We start from the raw sequence: 10324 nt of genomic DNA, 5'->3' as shown, positions 1-10324 counted from the left end.
GTCATTCTTGTTTCTGGCCACCTGCCAGTCAAATCAGTGCTCACCTCGATTCCGGTGTATCATGCCATAGCGATGCAACTTCCAGCATGGCTGCTGCTCGCGCTTGAGAAGCGCATTGGCGCCTTCTTCTGGAAGGGCGCCGACGCCGACGCGATCAAAAGGGGGGAACTACCTCGTCCTCGTTGCATGGGAGCAACTCCGCCGCCCGGTGGAATACGGCGGCCTCAATCTCAAGCTCTTGGGGTTTGCTTTCATACTCTATGGCTGTGGCAACTACGGATCGGCGACCCATGCTGGGCTGGCTTGCAGATGCAGGAGGTCGCTGAGCCCGAGGTCCAGGTGCTCTTCGATTCATCCATTCGAGTCGCTGTTGGCAACGGCCGCTCAACCCTTTAGGCCTTAGTTTGGTGGAGGAGGTTTGGGGAGGTTTGGAGAGGAATATCCTTACAGGGTTCAAAATCTTCAGAAATCCTTGTCAGCCCATTTGATATGTAAGTCCGATCATCACAAATCCCCCTCAATTCATGTGGTACAGAAAACCTCCCAAGGCACCCATGAAACTGAACGCTTGCTTTGCTGCTGCTGTTGTAGAAGGTTTAACCAAATAGAGGGGTTTATGAGAAGGGGAAGGATTAGTGGGGAATTGAGGGAATTGAGTGAAAGAGAGGGATTAACCAAATCCCCTTAGATCCCCCCCCCCCTTATCAAACGAGGCCTTATTGGTCGGACCCCTGGATCGGCGGCCTCGCCATCCACTCGATCGCGCCGGACCTTGCCGGTGCAGTGGACGCCCGTGCGCGTTCCTCTCGTACTGTTGCTGATGCACTGTTGAACCGTGTGTGGCTAGAGACATCCCTGGCACGCACCGTGTGTGGCTAGAGACATCCCTGGCACGCTCTCTGTGCGTGTGATTGTGCAATTCCTGCACCTTCTGGATCGCCTTTAGGATATTGAGCTCAACTACAACGTCCCCGATCGAGCCGTCTGGAAATGGATTGCGGCAGGCGCGTACACTGCCAGCTCTGCATATGCCGTTTTCTTTGCTGTGTTGGAGTTCTTCCCATGCAGCAAGCTTGTCTGGAAGACTTGGGCGCGGGCCAAGTGCAAGCTCCACATCTGGCTTGCTATGCCACGTCGCATCTGGACGGCCGACCGCATGCTTCGGCACGGCATGAAGTCCCACACCACATGCTTGATGTTGTCCTGGGTTGAGGGGTACTCACCACGTCGGCCTGCTAGTCATGGGTCGGGCCAAGGACCCACCGACAACCGAAGAATGGCCATGTTTACCATGACCCTTACTTAAGATGAAATTTTCCCAAGACTTGGCGTACTCAAGATGCGGCCTCTCGTGGGCTCTATGCACCGTTTGATCTGTCCGGACAGCGCACGCCCAGGCGACCCAGCTCGACGATCATGACGGGTGGACCGTGGGGGCGAGCCCGAGGCCACAATCATTCGATGGCACCGGGTGCGATGAGACGGCCTTTTCACACGCTCTCTCACGCGCGACGGACCCGCCTGTCAGTGTCCTCGCCCCGCATCAGGCTGGTTCGGTCGCGATACACGGGCCTATTAGCACGTTTGGTTAGGTGTAGGGGCCGTTCTATTGCGTCAGTCGGCCAGATGTGTGCTCCTGCGTGATCCGGCTCGCGTAGGTGTGGGCCCATTCTGTTAGGGTTGGTCGCGCGCCAGGCGAGGCCGGGCTCACCTGGTCGCGTTCGCCGGCACCGTCCGAGCTGGATCGGTCACGTCAGTCGATGCGTGCGGTGCCGGCTCACGTGCAGGGCCCCGCTTAAAGTGCAATCATGGCCTTAATCATATTTTAATGTTGATGATATAATATACATATATAGGACTAATCATGTTTGTCAAGCATATCACAGGTTTTAGAGTTTGCGGAATCATGTGTGTGGATCATGAACTACATAAGTATTGCTCAAGAACAAAGAAATAAAGACAAATAGCTTAGGCTTTTCGGTTTGTTCTTGAGTATAGGGGTCCCATTCTATTAAGAGGGGATCATCGGGACTCATGAAAGATTTGCTTAAAACCCATGGTTTCTTCCAATGCCTTACACTCACATCATACATCCATGTCACACATACACCCACAAAACACTCTTGAGTATTGACCCAAAAAAGACATATTCCTTATGTCTTAGGAAACCCATTTGGTCTTAGGCTTGCCGGATGTCCGGTCTCACATTGCCTACCAGATGTCCAGCACTTACCTGAAATCCGGTATAACCATCACAGAACCAAACCAGTGGAATTCTGGTCCTTACCAGAATTACGACGCATTAGTCCAGAGCCAGACTAACATATGAACACGGAAGAAAATCTTATGCGACCCGGATCGCACCAACCCGATCGTAAGACCCTCCCCATCGAAGGACACCTGGCTTAATGAATCTCAAAGCAGTCATATCAGTTATCCTCACATACCGTATCCCCTTTTCTTCTATGCTCACGTTCGTTCGTCGCCGCCGCCGCCAATCTTATGCTCGCTCGTCGCGGCCGCACTGGAGCTTCGTCCCCACTGCTCTCCCCCGTCGTTCACGACCACACTCCTCGATCAGCACCCCGACAGCTCGCTCTTGGAGGCGCAGCTCTCTGCTCCCTGCGTGCAGAAAAACATCCACGCTAACCAGTATTTGTTCCACTGACAGATGGAGAAAGCGAATGCGGGTAATATAAATCCACCCACAGCCATAGCGTGCGGTGAGTATTTGTTAGTTTTTGAGGATATACAAGACTACTGTTTGAATTTCACGTAGTTCGCATAACACTGCATGCTGCTCGTCAATTGGATTTCAGCCAAAGTGTTAATACATCAATATTCAGTAGTGATAGTCTTGTTGGTTCCTAGCGAGCAGAGGAAAAGAGTAGCAGCGGGGGCGACGAGCGAGTGAGGCCGCCGTAGAAGAAAAGGGAATTCGGGCAGAGCAGCAGGACGAAGCTCCAGTACGGCAGCGACGAGCGAGTGATTGCCGGCGGCGGCGACGAGCGAACGTGGGCATTAGAGAAGAAAAGGGGATACGGGATTTGAGGATAACTGATCTGACTGCTTTGAGATTTGTTAAGCCAGGTGTCCTTCGATGGGGAGGGTCTTACGATCAGGTTGGTGCGACCCGGGTCGCATAAGATTTTCTTCCTATGAACACATTGTTGTTCCATTTAGCAATAAAAACCCTGATACAAACTTGATACAAATTGTAAAATTTGGCAACAACATATGAACACAATGTTGTCATTAAAAAATTTAGCCATCTTTTCTGTCAGCGCCGGTACAATGTTGCCATTAAAAATTCAGCGACAACATATGAACACTTTAAGCCTATATTCATACAAGAACAAGATCAAATGATCACGCTCCAGCCTTGAATCACATACCAAATAAATTAAGCATTTTTGCATCTTCTTCAGGAATACAAAACTCAGCAGACAAGCCATATTGGCAACTTGGTCATGACTAATTAAACAAAACTTATTCAACAACTAATTAAACATAGCCATGAATCTAACAAAGATGGCATCATCTGTTCATCTAACTAGATAAACTTCTTGAGAGGGCTAGCATCATAACTAACTATACATAAGTTCTTCATAGGGATGGCATCATATGTTCAGACAAACTACATAAATTTGAAGCAAAAGCTCTTTGTCTGCACCAATCTAACAAGTAGCAGCCTCCACCAAATCACCGTCCATCGATGAATCTACAAAAGAATGAGGAATCAATCAGTACATTTAAATTGAAATCGATGAACAAGAAGAAGGAGGGATCATAATAGTTGAGCTAGGCGTCGGCTGCCGGTCGGAGTGGCGGTGGCCCCTACTGCTCGTCGGCTGAGCGACCAAGGGCTCCAAGCCTTGGAGAGCAGCGAGGAAGCGGGGAGAGCGATGAGGCAGTTGCACGTCGCTTGCCTGCAACCTCCTCCTTGTTGGCGAGACTAACTAGTCGTCGTCCAGCGCCGCCTAATTTCCTGGTATTGGCGCCGATATCGCCATGAGCACGGACCCGACAGATGAAGAACGCGAGACCTGTAAGCCTTCCAACACCCTCTATGCCCCGGATCCTCCCCCTCTGTCTCCATCATCACCCAATGGATTATCACGATCGGAATGGCTCCATCTTCGATCATCCATGCCTTCTCCTCCTACATGGCAGCCAATGCAATCTCCGCTGATTGCTCGTAGAGGATCGCCATGTTCGGAAACCAACTACAAATCTCGCAAAGCTTGGCGAGCTTCTTCACATTGCCCTCTGCCACCTGAACAAGAATCTTCGCCAGCGACTGGGTAATCTACATCGTCGCTACACGCTAAGGTTACGGATTATGGGATTCCCCCCTTCAGGCTTTGTTTGGCACAGGTGGTTTTCAAGCCCGTAAGGGGCTGGGGATTTGTGGGGATTTGGTGAATCCCTGCCCTCCACCAATCCCCTCAAATCCCCTTCCATTCATCAAAGCCCCTTCCAGCCCAAGCCCTTTTCTCTGAAATAATGTGTTTGGTACACAGATAGTCCCAGATCAAAACCCCAGGGAGGAGAGGGGAGGGAACGGGAACGGGAGGTGGTGTGGGGACGTACCTCCGGTGAGAGCAGCTTGCCGGAGAAGAAGAGGAAGCCGATGGCGATGGCGGTGGTGGCGTTGACGGCGACGGCGGCGGCTGCGGTGCGCTGATGGCGACAGCGACGGCGGCGGCTTTTATTGCGGTTGTTCTTGCGGCTGCTTACTTCCGTCTTGTCACGTTCCAGGAAAGCCGCGAGCTCCCCCTCGATGCGCAGAAGCCCCGTGGATTGAGGGGGATTTTAGGGGATCTAGAGGGGCCGGCCCGGTCAAGCCCTGTACGCCAAACAAGAGCTTAGGGAATTTTGGGGCTTTTAAGCCCAATAGGGATAAGCCCCCCCAAGCCCCTCAAAGCCCTGTCTACCAAACAAGGCCTCATAGTGTTGACGACAGGAAGGAGTAGGGCGCGGGTCAGTTTCTGAAAAAGCGAGGGGTCCTTCTGCAAAAAGACAATGCCACGTGGCGGCATGACAACGCTCTACCATAGCCAAGATTGTACGCAGGACCGTAGATGTCACGTATCCGCATGTATAAGTATCGTATTATAGTGTTTCTTAAGTTCAACAACATTTTGATTATGGGCCAGCGAGTTTAGGGACGATCAATGTAAATTTTCTTAGCTCCAACTGTAACAGATGGCACTCAGTGATTAAGCGGGTTGGCACTCTAATCATGAATTAACAACGGAAGTGAGGAATATAGATATGCATAGCATGCTTAAGCCTTTTCTCTACAACACACCTAATCAAAGGCTTAAGATATAACATTGTGTTTTCTTAACCAGGCATACCCCCTTTCCGTTGCATAAAAACAAAAATACATCCGTTCCAGAGACTCACAAAGGGGGCGGGAAATAGAGTGGGACGGGAAATAGAGTGTAAGAGCATCTCCAGCCGTTGGGCCCCCAAGACGCGCCGAAAATCACCTCTTGGGGGCGAGCTGGCGGTTTTTTCGGCATGGGGGCGAGTACGTCCCCAGCCGCCCCCACATTTCGGCCAAATTTCAGCAAACACGACACATTTAGGCCAAATTTCAACAAACACGACATATTTCAGCGAAATTTAGACATTTTTACACGAATAAAATGCACAGAAAAAAACCCTAAACTACGGGCCGAAGTAGGCGCTGAGCAGGGCGTAGTCGTCGCCGGCGTCGTCCTCCTGCTTCTCCTCCTTGACACGGCCGACGCCGCTGCTCGACCCCTCGCCCCGGCGCTGCTTCACGGCGGCGGCGTTCGGCGATCTCCTCCAGGGCACGGCGCTGGCGGTCCAGCTCCATGCGCGCGTAGTCCTCGCGCGCCCACTGCAAGGCGGCCTCTTCTTGGTCGGCCTCCTCGGCGAGAGCAGGCTCCGGCTTCACGGCGGCGAGCCCCGGCTCCGGCTTCACGGTCGCCAGCCCTGGCTCCCTCTTCAGCTTGACTAGGCGAGGAGTGGCCGAGGAGGAGGAGCCACGGCCGCCGTCGTTGATGATGAGGCCGGCGCCGCTGGTGCGCCTACCGAGCAGCGTCTCGGACGGCTCTGGCTTGACGCTGACAAACGCCGGCGCGCCGGAGGAGTGAGAGGAGGATCGGGAGGAGGAGGAGGAAGAGGAGGATGACCATCCCATCATCCTCCTCGGCAGCCACGCGCTGCCGCTCCGAGTGGTCGGGTACTCGAACGGCGGGTCATTGCCTCCCTCGAGGTGCGCGAGGACGCCGCTGAGCGTGCGGCCCGGGACGCCCCACCACAGGCGGCGGCCCTCGCTGTTGTTGCGGCCGCGCGGCGCCGGCGCGTTGTTGGTGGAGGCGAGCCGCACCTCCTGCCGGCGTTCGACGTACGCCGCCCACGCCGCGTGGTTGTCGGCGGCGTACTCCGGGAGCGCCCGCTCCGCGGCCGTCAGGGACGCCCCGCGCACGCTCGATCTCGGCGTGGAAATAGGTGGACGCCTCGGGGACGGGCAGAGGGGAGACAGTGTAACGCCCACGATGCGGCTATATCTCCCACGTGTCGAAGCACGACTTAGAGGCATAACCGCATTGTAAGCAATGTCGCAAGAGGGGTAATATTTACACATCCCATGTACTGAAATAAAGGAAAGAGATACATAGTTGGATTACACTCGCCACGTCACACAATAGCATAAATATATCATTACATTCATCCAGATACAATCAAGGTCCGACTACGTAACCAAAATAAAGACAACCCCAAATGCATAATGTCCCCGATCGACCCCAACTGGGCTCCACTACTGATCGTCTGGAAAGGAAACGTAGTATCATTCTGAGTCCTCATCGAACTCCCACTTGAGCTCAGTCGCATCTCCTAGAGCGGTATCATCGGTCCCTGCATCTGGTTTTGGAAATAATCTGTGAGTCACGGGGACTCAGCAATCTCACACCCTCGCGATCAAGACTATTTAAACTTATAGGTAGGGTAAAAGGTATGAGGTGGACCTGCAACAAGCACTAGCATATATGGTGGCTAACAAACGCAAAAGAGAGCGAGAAGAGAAGGCGAGGCACGGTCGAGAAACTATGATCAAGAAGTGATCCTAGAACAACCTACGTTCAAGTATAACACGAGACCGTGTTCTCTTTCCGGACTTCGCCGAAAAGAGACCATCATGGCCACACACTCTGTTGATTCATTTTAATTAAGTTAAGTTTTAGGTTTTCTACAACCGGACATTAAAAAATTCCCATCTGCTCATAACCGCGGGCACGACTTTCGAAAGTTCAAATCCCTGCAGGGGTGTCCCAACTTAGCCCATCACAAGCTCTCACGGTCAACGAAGGATATTCCTTCTCCCAAGACAACCCGATCAGACTTGGAATCCCGGTTACAAGACATCTCGACAATGGTAAAACTAAACCAGCAAAGCCGTCCGATGTGCCGACAAATCCCGATAGGAGTCGCACGTATCTCGTTCTCAGGGCACACCGGATAGGTCAAGCTACGAGTAAAACCAACCCTCGAGTTGCCCCAAGGTGGCCCCGCGGGCTGCCCATTTCGGAGAGGCCAAATACTCATGAGTTCCAGCTTGTTGAAAAGAGAGATCTCTATGGTTCGAGCTATGGCAGATCACGTGCCCTGAAGGCCAAGGCAGTGTCTGAATCTAAAGATGAAGATTCTGGTAGCAGCCTTGGTAATCCTGAAGGTATGAGCCATGAGCTAGCACTGCTCGTGAAGAAATTCCAGAAGTTCTCAAGGCGTGGTCGCTTTGGAAAATCCTCAAGGAGCAATGATTCCTCATCCAGTGACTACAAGAAGAGGCTTTTTCACAAATGCAAGAAACCTGGACACTATATTCAAGATTGTCCTCAGTGGGAAAAGGAATCAAAGAAGAAGAAATACAAGGATTACAGTTCTGATGATGCGAAGGAAAAGAAGAAATCCTCAAAATCATCATCATCAAAATCCTCAAAGTCTTTGTCTTACAAGAAGAGCAGCTCCAAGAGGGCTCGGGCGTTCATTGCCAAGGAAATGGACTCTGAGGCTGAATCTGAGGAACATGAGGAAGAGGAGGCATCTGAGGAGTCTGAGTCTGGTGTGGCGAGCCTGGCTCTCGCTACTGCTTTCGTCAGCAAGTCCATCTTCAACTCTGAAGAAAATGGCTTCACCAACAAGGCTGATGGAAACAATGATGACTACGCTCCCACCTATTACTTCATGGCAAAAGGTGCCAAGGTACTCAAATACCCCTCCTCTGAATCAAGTGAGAATGAATCTGATGAAAACCTCAAACCCAGCTACTCCAAACTTGCTAAGATTGCTGTAAAACAACAAAAGGCTTTTGAAAAGGTTCAAAACATGCTAGACAAAAGTGATGATATGTCGGGTGAAGAAATGGATCGCACTAAAACCTTGACTGAGAATCTTCAGAGACTTCAGTCTAGGTTTGACAACCTTCAAGGTCGTCATAACACTCTCTTATCTGATCATGAGAAGCTTTCATATGAATTTCTTTAAAGAAAGCAAGACCTTGAAAAGTTAAGAGTGAGTTATGAAGATCTTCAGAAGGAGTGTGGTTCACTACTTGCTCAATAAATCAGCGCTTCTCAGGAAGAATTTGTTCCTGCATGCTTGAAGTGCATTGAACGTGAAACTGCTAATTCTTCACCAGAATGTTCGAATGCTGCTAATGTTTCAAATTCTTCACATGCCTCTGCTATCACTAATTCCTCATCTGAGGACACTGCCAGTATCACTGAAGATGCAGGGCTGAAGGAATTGTACATGACAGGAATGTACAAAAGCCTCAAAGGGCATCAGACTCTTTGTGATGTGCTTAAAAAGCAGATCCTCAATAGGAACCATAGGAAGGAGGATATTGCCTTTGAGAGGAAACTCAATGCTGATGGTACATATTGGAAGCCTGAGCAGTACCCCAAAACCTCATGGGTTGCTGCAAAGGGACCTCCAGTTGATCCATCTAACTTATCTGGCTTTGCATGTGAATCTCCTCGTTCTGATGATGAGTCATTTGACTCCAACTATAAATTGTTCAAAAATCAGAATGGTGAAATATTTGCTAGATATGTTGGCACTAACTGCAGGAACGGTCCTCCTATGAAGAAAATATGGGTTCCCAAAAAGTGCCTTGAAAGTCTTCAGGTGAATGTCCTCAGGACACCACCTGTGAAGAATAGGAACCCCGGATTAAATTCTTCATATGGACCAAATTCCTCAAAAGGATCAAAGTCCTCATATGAATATCATCGTGCTAACAACTCTGTTTCGCAGGGAAGAGCTAAGGGCTATGAATATGAGCATTATTCTTCTAATCATTATGTTCATAAGTCCTTGAAGAATTTCTCTGCTTATTCATATGCTTATCCTAACCCCTCCTATGTGAAACGAAATGGACTGGCTTATATGCCACCTTTCTCGTATGGAGCTCGCAGAGTGATGAACTTTTTGCCACCCCTTCAGATGTGGGTGGTGAAGAAAAAGAACTAATCTCTTCTGCAGGGTCAGGTCTCCAGACGTACGTAATCGTCTGAAGAATTTGCTGGAGACCTGAATGTGCCTGAAAGGACGCAGGCTAATCATGAATACTGCTTCATCTATTCTGTTGCTTGATGAAATTGATCTGATGAATTGATGTCATATTCTTCACTGATGAAGTATATGAGTTCGTAAGTTGCACTAATTCATCTGCAGGATGATCAACCCAAAGCCACTGAGTGGGTCTTCGATAGTGGATGTACAAATCACATGACTGGTGACAAGAATCTATTGATGGATGCTCCCTTATCACCATCGCATCTGAAGCATATCATCTTCGCTGACAAAGGAAAAAGTCAGGTATTGGGTCTAGGTAAGGTTGCGATCACAAAGGATCGACACATGGACAAAGTCATGCTTGTCGAGTCCTTAGGATACAACCTCATGTCTGTCTCAATGCTTTGCGATCTTGATATGGTAGTTGTCTTTGGCAAGTATCGTTGTGTTGTGGTTATGGAAGCTGACAAGTCCAAAGTCTTTGAAGGCTTTAGGAGAGGAGACCTGTATATTGTTGATTTCTCTACAGGACCACAACCAGCTGTGTGCCTACTTGCAAAAGCTTCAGAAGGCTGGCTCTGGCATCGACGACTTGGTCATGCAGGCATGAGGAATTTGCACACGCTTGCGAAGAAGAAGCATGTCATTGGCATTGAGAATGTCAAATTCCTCAAGGATCACTTATGCGGAGCCTGTGAAGCTGGGAAGATGACAAAGGCTAAGCATCCAGCGAAGACTATCATGACCACCACTCGTCCATTTGAAT

At 50.1% G+C, this 10324-nt stretch overlaps 1 long non-coding RNA gene across 1 annotated transcript; it reads right to left on the bottom strand.

Moving 5' to 3' along the window:
- Positions 1-3382: 3382 nt before the first annotated feature.
- Positions 3383-4868, bottom strand: LOC147971582 (uncharacterized). The gene is made up of 2 exons (XR_015603326.1): positions 4594-4868; positions 3383-3721 (listed from the first exon to the last, which is right to left on the bottom strand). It is a non-coding gene; the product is annotated as an uncharacterized LOC147971582 (long non-coding RNA).
- Positions 4869-10324: the final 5456 nt, after the last annotated feature.

The sequence above is a fragment of the Triticum urartu genome, chromosome 5A, assembly GCF_056163025.1.
Source record: "Triticum urartu cultivar PI428250 chromosome 5A, HENAU_Tu73, whole genome shotgun sequence".
NCBI classification, from domain to species: Eukaryota; Viridiplantae; Streptophyta; class Magnoliopsida; order Poales; family Poaceae; genus Triticum; species Triticum urartu.
This window is presented reverse-complemented; position numbering and strand designations above follow the sequence as displayed.